This window comes from Erythranthe guttata, chromosome 3 (assembly GCF_056151865.1).
Source record: "Erythranthe guttata isolate IM_541 chromosome 3, IM_541, whole genome shotgun sequence".
NCBI classification, from domain to species: Eukaryota; Viridiplantae; Streptophyta; class Magnoliopsida; order Lamiales; family Phrymaceae; genus Erythranthe; species Erythranthe guttata.
In genome coordinates, this window is record NC_142535.1 from 6,928,468 (window position 1) to 6,941,489 (window position 13,022).

Here is a 13,022-nt window from a genome sequence, read left to right on the forward strand (position 1 = left end):
GTTTGGAGTCACTAGAATGTTTTTTTGGTACATTTAATAAATAGAGTTTTGAACATAGTTTATTATTTTTTTGGTTAATTCGTAAATGTGTATTTGAACTTTTATATTAATTATGATTGTGCATGTCATTTAACTTTACAACAAGTTTTCATAAAAGGTTTTTCTTTTCGTATTTTTGTTGAATTTGATTGTTGGTTCAATTTCATTGTAATCACTAAGTATAGATTTGTAAAAAATAAAATATTTAGACAAATACGAATTTAATTACTACTTTTATCAAATAAAAACTAAGAAATATTAATTAAACATTAGTTAGCGTTATTTCCTTCATAAAAAATATAATGGTAGATTTTATTCAATAATTTATTGTGGTTCCACTACAACAAAATATGCTTATAAGGACACAAATAAACGTCCCAAAATATACCATATTGAGGCACTTATAGTTTTAGGGGTAAAAAAACTATGTGTCGCGTAGTTGTGTGTCGCAATAGCCCATGGGACACTTACTTATGCCCTTAAAACAAATTCCTTTCGAGACACTTATATATGTCCAAATAGACTATTTTTGAGACACAAATATATGTCTCCTAAATATATAATACGTGTAACAAATAAATTGTGTTGGGACACTTATTATAGAGAAGAGATATTTATATGTGTCTCCAAAAGTTATTAATACCACATTTATAACTGTCTCTTAATATACTTATAAGGACATTTTTTAATATCCTCTTAAAATCTTATCGGCACGATTGTTTTTAAATTGAATAAATTTTACAATATTTAAAATTATTCCAATAAATATTACAGGATGCTCAAAATTCTTATTAAATGGGTAAAATCAAATGTCGTAACTAATTTTTGGAATATCATATGATAGTATTCAAACTAAATTTCAAATCCATATGCACAATTTAAATCATACTATAAATACACTTTAAAAATGCATAGAAATTAAACGTGCATATAACAAATAAAAAATTAACATTCAAAAGTTTCAACAATGAAGGCAAAGTTTTAGTATAATCAATCTCCAAAGAATAAAAATATTCAAAGATGAGGGAAATTCTCTAGCAAAACAATAGTGAAGACGAAATCTTGAATAAAATTCAGCGTCCTAAGTTATTTGAAAAAAAAAAGATGAAAAACATCGTGTTACCAAATCATTATATGCTCGCACTACACTACGAACTCAAATTATGATTCAACCCCCATCGCCTTGATTTTATTAATAATGAAATTCATCATCCAAAGCGACCTGCATGTACACAAATATATATTAATTATAAAGAAATAGTAAAATATTATCATCATTCAGACAAATTTACTACATATATCAACAAATTCATTCACCATCCGTAAAGAGAAAAGAGTAGAATAATAAAAAGACTACCAAATCAACTAAACCTATGAAAAGAAAACCAATAAATAAAATAGATTTAAAAAAAAAAATTAAATCAATTGTCTATGTAAAGAGAACCATTCACTCTGCATGAAATCAAACTCTTGCCGACAATTATATTCCTATTTTTTAAGGTCACCATCAATGTACTTAAAAATTCAAAATTGTAAATTGAAAAAACTGATCTAGTGGTAGTTATATTTCATTGTACTGTTCATGGTTGAATTCAAGAGCATATAAAAAATATTCATGAATTTGGTCCATTTAAGTATCAATATTATGTAAGTAAAGCAAAACTAAAATATTTACCAACAAACATTAACTAACAGAGATAACAAGTTCAATCTATATCTCCCAATAAGTTAATATTAAGCATCAACAAAAGACGATAATGTAGATATAAAAACAAGTTTAAGATGTTAAGGATCAAATAGACATACCAATGATATGGGCCAAGCAACTGGTACTCCGATAGCATTTTCAATGGTTTGAATATGATTATAGGGTAAAACTAATCTTGCATCTTTGTTTACCGGATATTGAATGACAACTTGGCAAAAGTCGGGCCCCAAATCTATTCCATTTACGATGATATGGTCCATCTTGTCCACTATACCAGTTGCCACTATTTCATTCATATTTGCAAGACTTTTCAAAACAACATAAGAACCACCCTATGAACGAGTTTTTGATAATTAGTGCATCAAATATATACAAAAAATTATATATATGTTAATAATAAATTACATGTTATATTTTTGTTACCTTGATAGACGTAGAAAGTGAACTTGTTCTAAATGAGTGTTCCTCATTTGAAACTGATAACGAAGGACTTTGAGCACCAACTAGCTCACTTAAGAATGCATTAGGAACATAACAAGAATCATCTTGTTCATTTGGAGTCGCGATTGGAGATTTTTCAGGAGCAATTTCCTGTTTAACCCATTTTTATATACTTTTGTAGACCTTGGTTTATCCATCCAACTCTTATCCATTACGACCCTACTAAAATAAAATATTGCACATTAACAACAAATAAACATGTGAACTGATACTCATATGAACTGAAAGATGTGCTTAAAGTAATAATAATTTCCATGACATAATAATATAAAACAAAAGGGCTGGGAAGAAAGTAATAACAAACCTTTTTCGTCAGACTTATAAACCAAATAATTATTAGGTTTGCGTTTGCGACTTGTAACAAGATAACAAAAATCGAGATGCATATCTCACAATTGATTATGACCAAGTTAGTAGATGCAATACGCTCAACCAATCCAAATAATATGCTATTAGCAAAATGCATATCTTAAAAAGAAACATACTTAGTACAATTGTATAGTAAAAATAGTGCATTCATAAAATTTAAACAGTGTCCTTCAAAATCACGATTACAATTTTATACATACACCTAAACTAGTCAATAAGAAATTTCTAACGAGAAAACACATGCACCTTATGCAGGCTCTAACTTAAGATAGATATATATATATATATATATATATATAGTAATGTCAAGTTAGATAAATTAAGTAAAAAAAATATTAAAAGACTTCTATATTGGCTTTTAAGAAACCAATGATTTAGAGATACAAAACAATCATTTGTTCTATATGTGTAGTAACATTAACAAACTAAGGTACTGATAAGTTTGGATGTAGCTGAAAATATATATGTCACCCTAGATGTTGCTTCTTATTATACCAAACTCCTCTTATAGAACACATTTTACGCAAGAAGGTTATGATAGTCTGAATGTACCTTACTAAAAAATAAAACATCATTGTGATAAAAAGAAACGAACCTGAACAGCCGAAATACTTATTCCACGATCAAAAGCTTTAGAGTGAAGCGTAACCCCTACAATTATTTAACATAGATGTGTTATTATCACTTCTCCCAAAAATAAAAATAGATATAACAAGTAGGATAAATACTATAGCGAATCCCTGGTAGAATCACGAAATATAAAATTAGGTAGTTTAAGATAAATAAATAATTGAAATTATCGACGTTGTACTTTTTGCTTATAGAAAATTTTATCATAGCTAATACTATCAAAATTAAGTACATAGATGACATTACATAAACATATATTCAATGAATACAGGGAAAAGGGATATCAGATGCAATAGATAATAATATATATAATGCTTTGTCTAGGAAAATCACACCAATAAAGAATCAAAAGGGAAAAGGGTACCACATTAGAAAAGTCATTATTCTTCACATGTCCAGAAAAACAAATAATTTCTTTATAGAACTTTTATGAAAAAACTAGTATTTTTTTCCTACAATTTCCCAACCTCTTTTTCGAAAAATCACAAAGGATGGCATGAGAATTAATTGCTAGCATATTCTTATTTCAATTTATACATATACATACATACAAACTTATATAAACTACAAAATCACGATTTAGGGCTTCTAATTTAATTACTGGGAATTGAAAATCGCAGGGATAAATTTCAATGTCAATTACCGTAAAGAAATATCAGTGCCCAAATTACTCCGGAACTCGATGTAGAATCTTCTCTTTCTCGTTGTTGCTGGTAAAAAAAAAAAAGATGAAGACCGTCGTTGTTGGAAGGAAGAAGCACAATAGGGTTTTTTTTATTCAGAAATACAGTGTATTTGGGAAGAGAATTGGGGGAAAATAAAATACCGCGAAGTAAAACTTTGGCGGTATACTAAGACTTGGGCGGTGTATTTAGTGTCTCCGTAATTTGTATATGTATAGCCCACTAAGACTATGGCCCACCAAGCCATCTTCTCTTTTGCTTGGAATAATAAATTCCATATATTGTATTTTTTTATTGCATAAATTGCATATATTCGATTAGTGCCCCTATAGGTTTTAAAAATAATTAAAAAAACTAAGTGTCCTCATAAATTATATTTGAGGCATTTATAAAAATATAAAAATAAATGCCCCTATATGTCTTATAAATAAATAAATTTTATCAAATGTCCCAATAAATTATATTTGAGGCATTTTAAAAAAAAATGCCTCCAAACAAATGTCGCAACATCTATATTTTGTTGTAGTGTTCTTTATTGCAAATATAATAAAAAAATAAATATATAAATTAATATGCTAAAATTTCCTCATTATTTTGGTGAATTTGACAATGATGATCAAATTTCTCTCCAAAATCATCCAACTCATTAGCCACATCACCTAATTTATTTTTAATTTATTTATTTTTATATTTTAAATGCCAACTCATTCAACCAACTATCACATTACCTGTTATAACAGGTCATAGGACCAAAATTTTCAACTTTTGTAACTTACATGACTAAAATTCTGATTTTGAAACATGGTGGACTAAAACTCTCAACTAGTAAACTTATAGGACTAAAAACTCATTTTGCCATATTTTTATATATACAGGCTCTGAATTTTTACGAAACGTTAGGGCCCCAAATACTTTTATATACGATTTATATATCAGTACTTATTTTTAAAATTTGTTATATATAATATTTTGGAACATAAATCCTAAAATAAATTTAAAATATATTAAAAATAAATTTAAAATTAATGATCAAGTAGATATTTTTACAATTTTCTTAACCTTGGGGCCCCTAAAGTAAATTTATAATGTCTTAATTACTTATTTTTATTCCTTAAATTTGAATCAATATTCATTAGTTTATTCAAGTTTTTTTTATAAAATATTTGTGAAGTCTATTTGCTATAAATATTATATGTCACGGTAGGAAGTGAACCAACAAATCATTCGGTTAATGTTGAAATTTTTCTATATTTTTAGTTATTTTATATTCATACATTTCATAAAAAATCGGAGGCGCTGCCCCCGAACCCCTGTAATCTTTTAGTCCGTCACTTTTATGAAATGTTACTCATATACCCTGTAATCTTTTAGTCCGTCACTTTTACTTTTATGAAATATCATTTATAATCTTTTAGTATATTCAATTTCGAACACCCTTATAAATAAATTATTTTCCCCCGAATTCTTTTGAGTTATTCTTTAAATCTCGCATAGGCAACGGCCTTGTCATTAATAAAATATTATTTTTTGTGTCGGAGGGTAGATGGCACGTACGAGCGATTTGACTCGGCTCGGCTCTCCCCTCCGCGTGTGTGTTGTCTTCTTTGTTCTTTTTTTTCTTTCCCTTCCGTTTCGTCTTACTGCCATGGCAACACTTACAACTCCCAAACTACTTTTAATCAAGAATAATTGAACAGAGAAACCGACTTATTGTATAGTGTATTAAACAAGCCAGATTTGAATTTTGAAGGCTCTACGATCTCGTATTGCAACCACGAAGTTACTTATCAACTGATTCTACGAGTTAAATTTGTGGTTGTTCGAGGGAAGTTTTGTTGTGAATATTTAGTTTGGAGCTTAAAAAAATATTGGAGCCGGACCTCCTTAGTCTAGTCGTGCTTATTTACGAAGCTTGAAGAACTCGTGCTACGTAATTTGTTGCTGTTTCGGATCGATTGAAGCCGGTGCTCGGGATTTTCTTGAGATTGATGATGTGGCAGCTTGTGCTTATATGCTGACAAGCCATACGAAATTTCGCCACGCTGTAATGCTGGGGAAGAAGATTCTGTCAATGAGTTCTCGTCTTGGGAGGTATTTTCTTAATCCAGACTTGATATTTGATTTAGTTAAATTATGATTAAAATTGTACATTCCAATTTTTAGAAGAGTAGGTGAAATATGTGAATCAAAATAGTAAAATTACGGACTCGCGGTCGATTACTTAAGTGGTTTCTTGAATTATTTTCTACGTGTATGTTGTTCTTCGATTATGTGTTAAAACAAGGTGGCTAATTATTTATAATTACTCGTTGTTTCAGGAGTCCAGTTAATGCCGAGGTTAGCTGATGGTTGATTGTTGATGGCCTGAGATTATATAATAATGAAGGAACCTTCTAGAATCTAACAAGGTATTTCTTGTATATTTTAGCACGGTGATTTGCTCCAAAATGGTCGAGACGATGACGTGGGATATGATTCATTGATTTGCTCCAAAATGGTCGAGACGATGACGAGGGATCTGATTCCGCCGGAGGGGTACCTGCAACGCCGGGAGGGGTTTCCCGGCGTAGAAGCTCCGACGATCAAGTCAGTTTTTATCGAGAGATAATTGAGTGTGATATGTAAGAGAGAGCATAGAAGTGATAAGTTGAGAGTAACTCCCTATTTATAGGTGAGGATACTTGATGGACAAGAAATAAGCAAACTTGCCCTAACTCCTCTTCTTGGGCCTGATATGATATTGGGCCAAATACCAGTGAAAACTCAATCCACGGCCCAATAAATGATTAGGAAACCCCATGAGGACAATTTGGTCCGTATCAACTACTGCTCCCAACTCCGAAGTCTAGAAGTCGTGATTAGACTAGGAGTATTATTCACATGTTGTCTTTTCGCCTTACATCGTTTTTTCTCTGGTTGTATGACTCGTGCGCTTATCTCGCCGCATTGGCTTGAATGTCTTTAGCGATTTTCATACTCGATTTGATAGGCTATTCTTGCCTATTATAACAACTCATTTTTGCTCGATTTGACGCCTCGTTTTTTCCTCGATTAAACAACTCATTTTTGTTTCGATTTAACAACTCATTCTGTGCGATTTAACGCCTCGTTTTTTCCTCGATTAAACAACTCATTTTTGTTTCGATTTAACAACTCATTCTGTGCGATTCAACGCCTCGTTTTTGCTCGAATTAATGCCTCGTTTTTGCGCGATTTAACGCTTCATTTTTGCACTTACCTCGCCTCATTTCGTTTCGATTTAACGACTCATTTTCGCGCGATTTAACGCCTCGTTTTTTTCTCGATTAACGACTCATTTTGCGCGATTTAACGCTTCATTTTTGCATTTATCTCGCCTCATTTCGTTTTGATTTAACGACTCATTTTCGCGCGATTTAACGCCTCGTTTTTGCATTTATCTCGCCTCATCTCGTTTCGATTTAACGACTCATTTTCGTGCGATTTAACGCTTCATTTTTGCATTTATCTCGCCTCATCTCGTTTCGATTTAACGACTCATTTTCGCGCGATTTAACGCTTCGTTTTTGCAGTTATCTCGCCTCATCTCGTTTCGATTTAACGACTCATTTTCGCGCGATTTAACGCCTCGTTTTTTGTTCGATTAACGACTCATTTTGCGCGATTTAACGCCTCATTTTTGCATTTATCTCGCCTCATCTCGTTTCGATTTCCAAGCTAAAAACGGCATCTTTCAGGGCTAAATTTTCCGCCTTTTACAACTCAAGCTTCCCTCTCAACACACTCATTTCCTTTTCGAGGCTAACATTGACCTCATTTTGTTGGTTCAGATCTGCGAGAAGTAATTTCACTTCTTCGGTTTTCTCTTTCCCGAAACTTCTCAAGACTTCAGATACATTAGCAGATGATAAAAATTCAAGAATTGCATCCTCGTTATACCGATCTAACTCGTATTTCTCATCTTTCAGATCCGAAAACTTCTTCAACAAATACGTATTTTCTTGATTCACTTTCAAGTAAACTGCCTGTAATGCATTATACGCCTTCTGCAAGTTAGCTTGTTTGACACAAAGACTCCCGAATTCAGCCTCGAGTACAGCATCTTCTTCACGACCTTCACTCGCATCCGACTTCAATTTCCTATTTATTTCCACAAGTTCATTTTTTTCGTGTTCGACAGCACTAAGCTTCTCAGCCATGAGTTTCGACTCTTGCTCCAAGTGTATTTTCTGCGTCTCGATTTCGACGCCTTTTGACTCCAACTGTTCGAGAAGAGTTAAAAGAACCGAGTTTTCAACCCAGAGCTCTTGCTTTTCATCCTTGTATTCCGAAAGAGAACACTTCATATCTTCAATACTTTCAAGAATGCAATGCAAGAAAGTTTGTTCGTTTTCGACAACCTTTTCCTCAGGAGCAATTCCCAATCCCCTGAAAATTCGATATATTCCCAATCTCAGCCTCTCGATTTCATCCAATAGGAGCTCAGATTCAACTTGCTGCTCAAGACTTTCACCCTCAAGTTCGGATATCAATTTCTCCGCTAATTTCGATGCCTCGACGTGTTTTTGACACTCAATAATGAGAGAGTAGTTCTTCTCTTCCATATCTTTTATAAATTTATGCAAGATGGATATTTCGAACTGCGCTTTCAAAGCTTTATCGAGTTCTTGCTCTGTTTCTTTTTTCTTACACGTGTTCTCTTCTTCAAGGAGATTGATTTGATTTTCGAGCCCGGCCAATCGGGTTTCGCTCAAAATCTGAGAGCTTGTCCGTTCTTGATTTTCCTCATCCAACGAAACCTTGAGCTTTTCGACTTGATCGTGCATGGCTTCTTTCTCTTTCTCAAAATCAGTGTATTTTTCTTCCAACCCCATAAATTTTTTCTCCAAAATCTTCAGCCTTCTCTCCACATTTTCCAGCTTCGAAACTAAACTGCCCCTTTCGGTCAAAAGACACGATCTTTCGTTCTTGAGCAATTCGCAAATCTCCTCTAACCTTTTCGATTTTTGCCTCAAACCTTTGAGTTCGATTTTGGCGGTGGATAGTGAATTCTCCAAAACGGCGTTTCTTCCCACTAAACTCTGCATATTCTCGGTCATGGCTTGTAATTGAGACAGAATAGAAGCTTTCTCAGCAACTAGAGCAGTTTTTTCTCCGTAAATAAATTGGCCCTATTCCAACAATGCGTCTTCAATATTCTCTTGCTTCTTCGACATGATTGCTTCCTCGTTTCTGCCATTTTCGCATAGTTGCCTCAGCTTCGAATTCTCCTCGTGCAAGCACTTAATCGAAATCAACACACACGTGGGGTCGAGACCTGCTTCTTCCACTTGCTCCACTAAATCCCGATAGTGCCTATTCAACCCTTCGATTTCTTCTTTCAAATTCGAAATTTCCCTTTGAAGAGAAATAGCTATCCCAATGTGGTGCGAAACTTCCGTTTCGAGCCTTTCCTTAATCTCCCTCAAACTAAAGATTTCATTCTGCATACTCTCCATAGAAGAGTTCGTTTGGCTCAAAGTATCGTTTTCATCTCTAACCTACCGAATCTCTTCTTCCAAGCAATTTTTGCTAGCTTCAGTTTCTTTCAGCTTTTGAACTACATTTTTGAGCTCAAGCGCAGAGCCATTTGATCATCTCGAGATTTAGAGTGCGAATTTTGCAGAGTCTCGAGAGTGGCTTCGACTTTTTCGTGACGTAAATGCTCGTCCTTTAAACGCACTTTAAGACTCTCCAATTCGCCCTGCTTTCTTGAGAGTTCTTGATCTTTCGCAGCACTCTTTTTCACAAGATTATCCGCTTCGACTCGCAGTGATTGATTCGACTTCTCGAACAGAGCACACTTCTCTTCGGTAGTCTTGAGCTTCGCATTTCCAATCGAGACTTTTATCGTTCAAGCATGATATATCTTTCTCGAGCTTGGATATAATTTCCAGGCAGCATTTGTACTGTAGGTCCGAAGCTTTTTTCTCCTTGTTCAGATCAGCAAACGCCCTTTTCAGTTCAGAAACTTCAGCTTCAGCTCTCTCAGCTCGTTTCTTAAGAAGGCTGACCTCATTTTCGATTATAGAGATTTTGTTCTCCAACTCCGATATTTTTTCGAGGCACTGTTTGTACTTTTGCATCACCGTCTCCTTTTCGAGCTCTAATCCCGACATTTTATCTTTTAGGGTTCGAGATTCACTTTCTGCTTCGAACGCTTTTTCGTCGAGCCCCTTCGTATCTTCTTGGAATTTCGAAACCATAGCCTCGAGATCAGATATCCTCTCCAAATACTCTTTCTGTTTGACCAGTCCAGCATTCTTTTCAGCCTCTGATTGAATGAGAGCTTCCTTCAAAGCTTGGGCTTCGATTTCAGCCCTTCCCGATTTTTCTTGTGCCTCATTTATCTCTCCCTCGATTTTACAGAGCTTTACAAGACATTGTTGGTACTGGAGTAGCACATCTTCCTTTTCAGCTTCGATATCCAAAAGGGCTTTCTTTAGCCCTTCAACTTCATTACTCCCGTTTTTTCCTTTGTCGGAAAAATTTGAACTTTGGAGCATTTCGTGCAATTGCTTCAAACCCCGTTTTTTCAACCCTACATCGGAATCTTGAAGCAATTCGTCAGCATCGAACAATGCATGCACGCGTCTTTTTATTTCTAGTGTGAGAGGCTCAATTTTCGAAGGCGATGTTGGATCGATTTAATAATATAGATCGAAAACACGCAGCGGAATAACTTAGAATAGAGAGGAGGAGTAGTGGAGAGGAGATAAAATTATATTACTCACTCAATCAACACGAATATATAAACTCACTGAAGAACTCTCTTTTGATTCTCTCTAAAATACTTCTTCTTGTTTTTTGACTTGCTCCAAATGAAAAACTACATAGACTATTTATAGGATTTTCCTAAACAAATACATGAACACATAATTAATAATATTCTTCCTCCATAGCATTATACATGAATCTCTCCAAAAGACACATTCATGTATTCTTCCACATTCATGAATTATAAAACCTTCAATACTTTGAACTTGATTAATGAATCTGGCTTATTCATTTCCAACTGGCGAGTCATCACCGAGTTCTAAAGGTACTTCTTCGGGAAATGCCTCCGATATGGTTCGATGGGCTTGGCGAAGTTCACCCGTGGCGTGGTTGTACCTTTCTGCTAGTGCACGGTAAGCTCGGTAGAACTCCTCCACAAACTTCATCAACTCGGGCCGTTTCTTGTAGTACATTTCGGCCCGCCTTGCGAATGAGTCCGCATCCGCTTCTATGAGCTTGATCATCGATTTCACTTTGCCATCCATATCTGTGAGATTTTCTTGGAGCCATCTTGAATTTTTGGGGCTAATATGGCTATCCCACCACCACGAGTACATTCGTCTAGAATCAATTATTTTATCAGATTTGATTCCATTTCTGAGTTTTCGGAATCTCCCGTGTTTTTTTTTTTTTTTTTTTTTTTTGGGATAAATCACGCAAAGCTGAAAGATCGGTGTAAGAAACTTCAGTGGTGCCACGTCTCATAAACTTTAGTTGTGCCTTTTGCTAAAAGCAAGAAAACTGACGAAAATCGACCCCTTTCTCCGTTACAGCATGTTTTGAGTCGCAAATAAACCTCATTGTTATTACCAACGCTCTCTTGGTCGGCCATCTGGAAAGACAGGATCAAGAACTTCTTCGTCACTCTTCTTCGAGCCATTAATTTTCTCAGTCGGTTTGCTTTGTTTATATCTTGGTAATGCATCACATTCTTCACCATTATCATCTTCTTCGTCATCTTCGCTCCATTCGCCTTCATCATTTTCTTCATCTTCTTCGTCACTTTCCAAATCCTCGATATCCGACCAAACATCTTCACCGGACCCACCCTCTGTTTCTGTTCCTTCACCCTCTTCACCCCTTGGAGTATTTCTCCTAGGAAACTTCGGTACGTTCACAAGCGCACGAAGCTTCTCTTTTAACGAGCAACATCTTATCTTTTTCAATCAATTTAGAATCTCTATACGCCCTAAATCAGTCTTCAAATGGGCAATCTTCTCTATAAGAATCCGCTTGTCAATCAACATCATCAACAATTTCCTCAACTTAATTACCAATAAATCCTCCATTTCATTCCTAAAATAAAGCAATAAACCAATCTTCTCCGCCTCGGGGGTTAATCTGAACCGAAGCGAATAAACCCCTTATTCAACAATCTCAAACACAGACGGAAACTTCCTTAATAAAGCAATAAACCGCCTCCTCTTTTGCAGCCCTAAAGCTTTTCGGAACCTACCCAAATCGGCAAGTGCCATTATGCTATCAAACTTTGCCACACCCTTTTTTTGGGATGATCACTTAATTAATAACACCAGCAAATAAAATTCCGGAAAACAAGTCACCAATATATAGTATATCTTATCGAAACTCAAGTCTCGAATAATCGAGCAATTAAAGCGGCCGCCTCGAAAGAAAATTCAAATCGTCTCACGTCTTAGCTCGAGATCCATTCCTACAGACGGCTTAGCCCAAAATGGTCGAGACGATGACGTGGGATCTGATTCCGCCGGAGGGGTACCTGCAACGCCGGGAGGGGTTTCCCGGCGTAGAAGCTCCGACGATCAAGTCAGTTTTTATCGAAAGATAATTGAGTGTGATATGTAAGAGAGAGCATAGAATTGATAAGTTGAGAGTAACTCCCTATTTATAGGTGAGGATACTTGATGGGTAAGAAATAAGCAAACTTGCCCCAACTCCTCTTCTTGGGCCTGATATGATTTTGGGCCAAATACCAGTGAACACTCAATCCACGGCCCAATAAATGATTAGGAAACCCCATGAGGACAATTTGGTCCGTATCACACGGATATTTTTTCGTTCTTGATTGGGAAACATATAGCGAGGAGTTGGTCTTGATGGCTCTGTAGAAGAAAGAGCGAGTCATGTTATTCATGAAAAATAGAATAGGCCTTTAATCGACCTTTGCCATGAAGGGTGCGCTCGCATCGCAGGTCACCCTTTAATAAAGTATTATTTTTCGTGTCGAGGGGAGATGGCACACGATTCGTCCAGCTCTTTCCTTCGTGTGTCTGTGTGTGTGATTCGTCCTTTTTTTTTTTCGTCGACTTTTATGTTCA

General features: G+C 35.1%; 2 long non-coding RNA genes and 2 pseudogenes across 2 annotated transcripts; all 4 read right to left on the bottom strand.

Annotated features, from left to right (window-relative positions):
- Positions 1-1,088: 1,088 nt before the first annotated feature.
- LOC148771671 (uncharacterized) lies at positions 1,089-1,950 on the bottom strand. The gene is made up of 2 exons (XR_016030507.1): positions 1,846-1,950; positions 1,089-1,261 (listed from the first exon to the last, which is right to left on the bottom strand). It is a non-coding gene; the product is annotated as an uncharacterized LOC148771671 (long non-coding RNA).
- Positions 1,951-2,317: 367 nt separating this feature from the next.
- LOC105966807 (uncharacterized) lies at positions 2,318-4,038 on the bottom strand. The gene is made up of 3 exons (XR_016030506.1): positions 3,891-4,038; positions 3,213-3,268; positions 2,318-2,407 (listed from the first exon to the last, which is right to left on the bottom strand). It is a non-coding gene; the product is annotated as an uncharacterized LOC105966807 (long non-coding RNA).
- A 3,491-nt stretch (positions 4,039-7,529) lies between these two features.
- LOC105966825 (protein NETWORKED 1B-like) lies at positions 7,530-11,328 on the bottom strand (annotated as a pseudogene).
- A 202-nt stretch (positions 11,329-11,530) lies between these two features.
- Positions 11,531-12,218, bottom strand: LOC148771672 (uncharacterized; annotated as a pseudogene).
- Between the last annotated feature and the right edge of the window lie 804 nt (positions 12,219-13,022).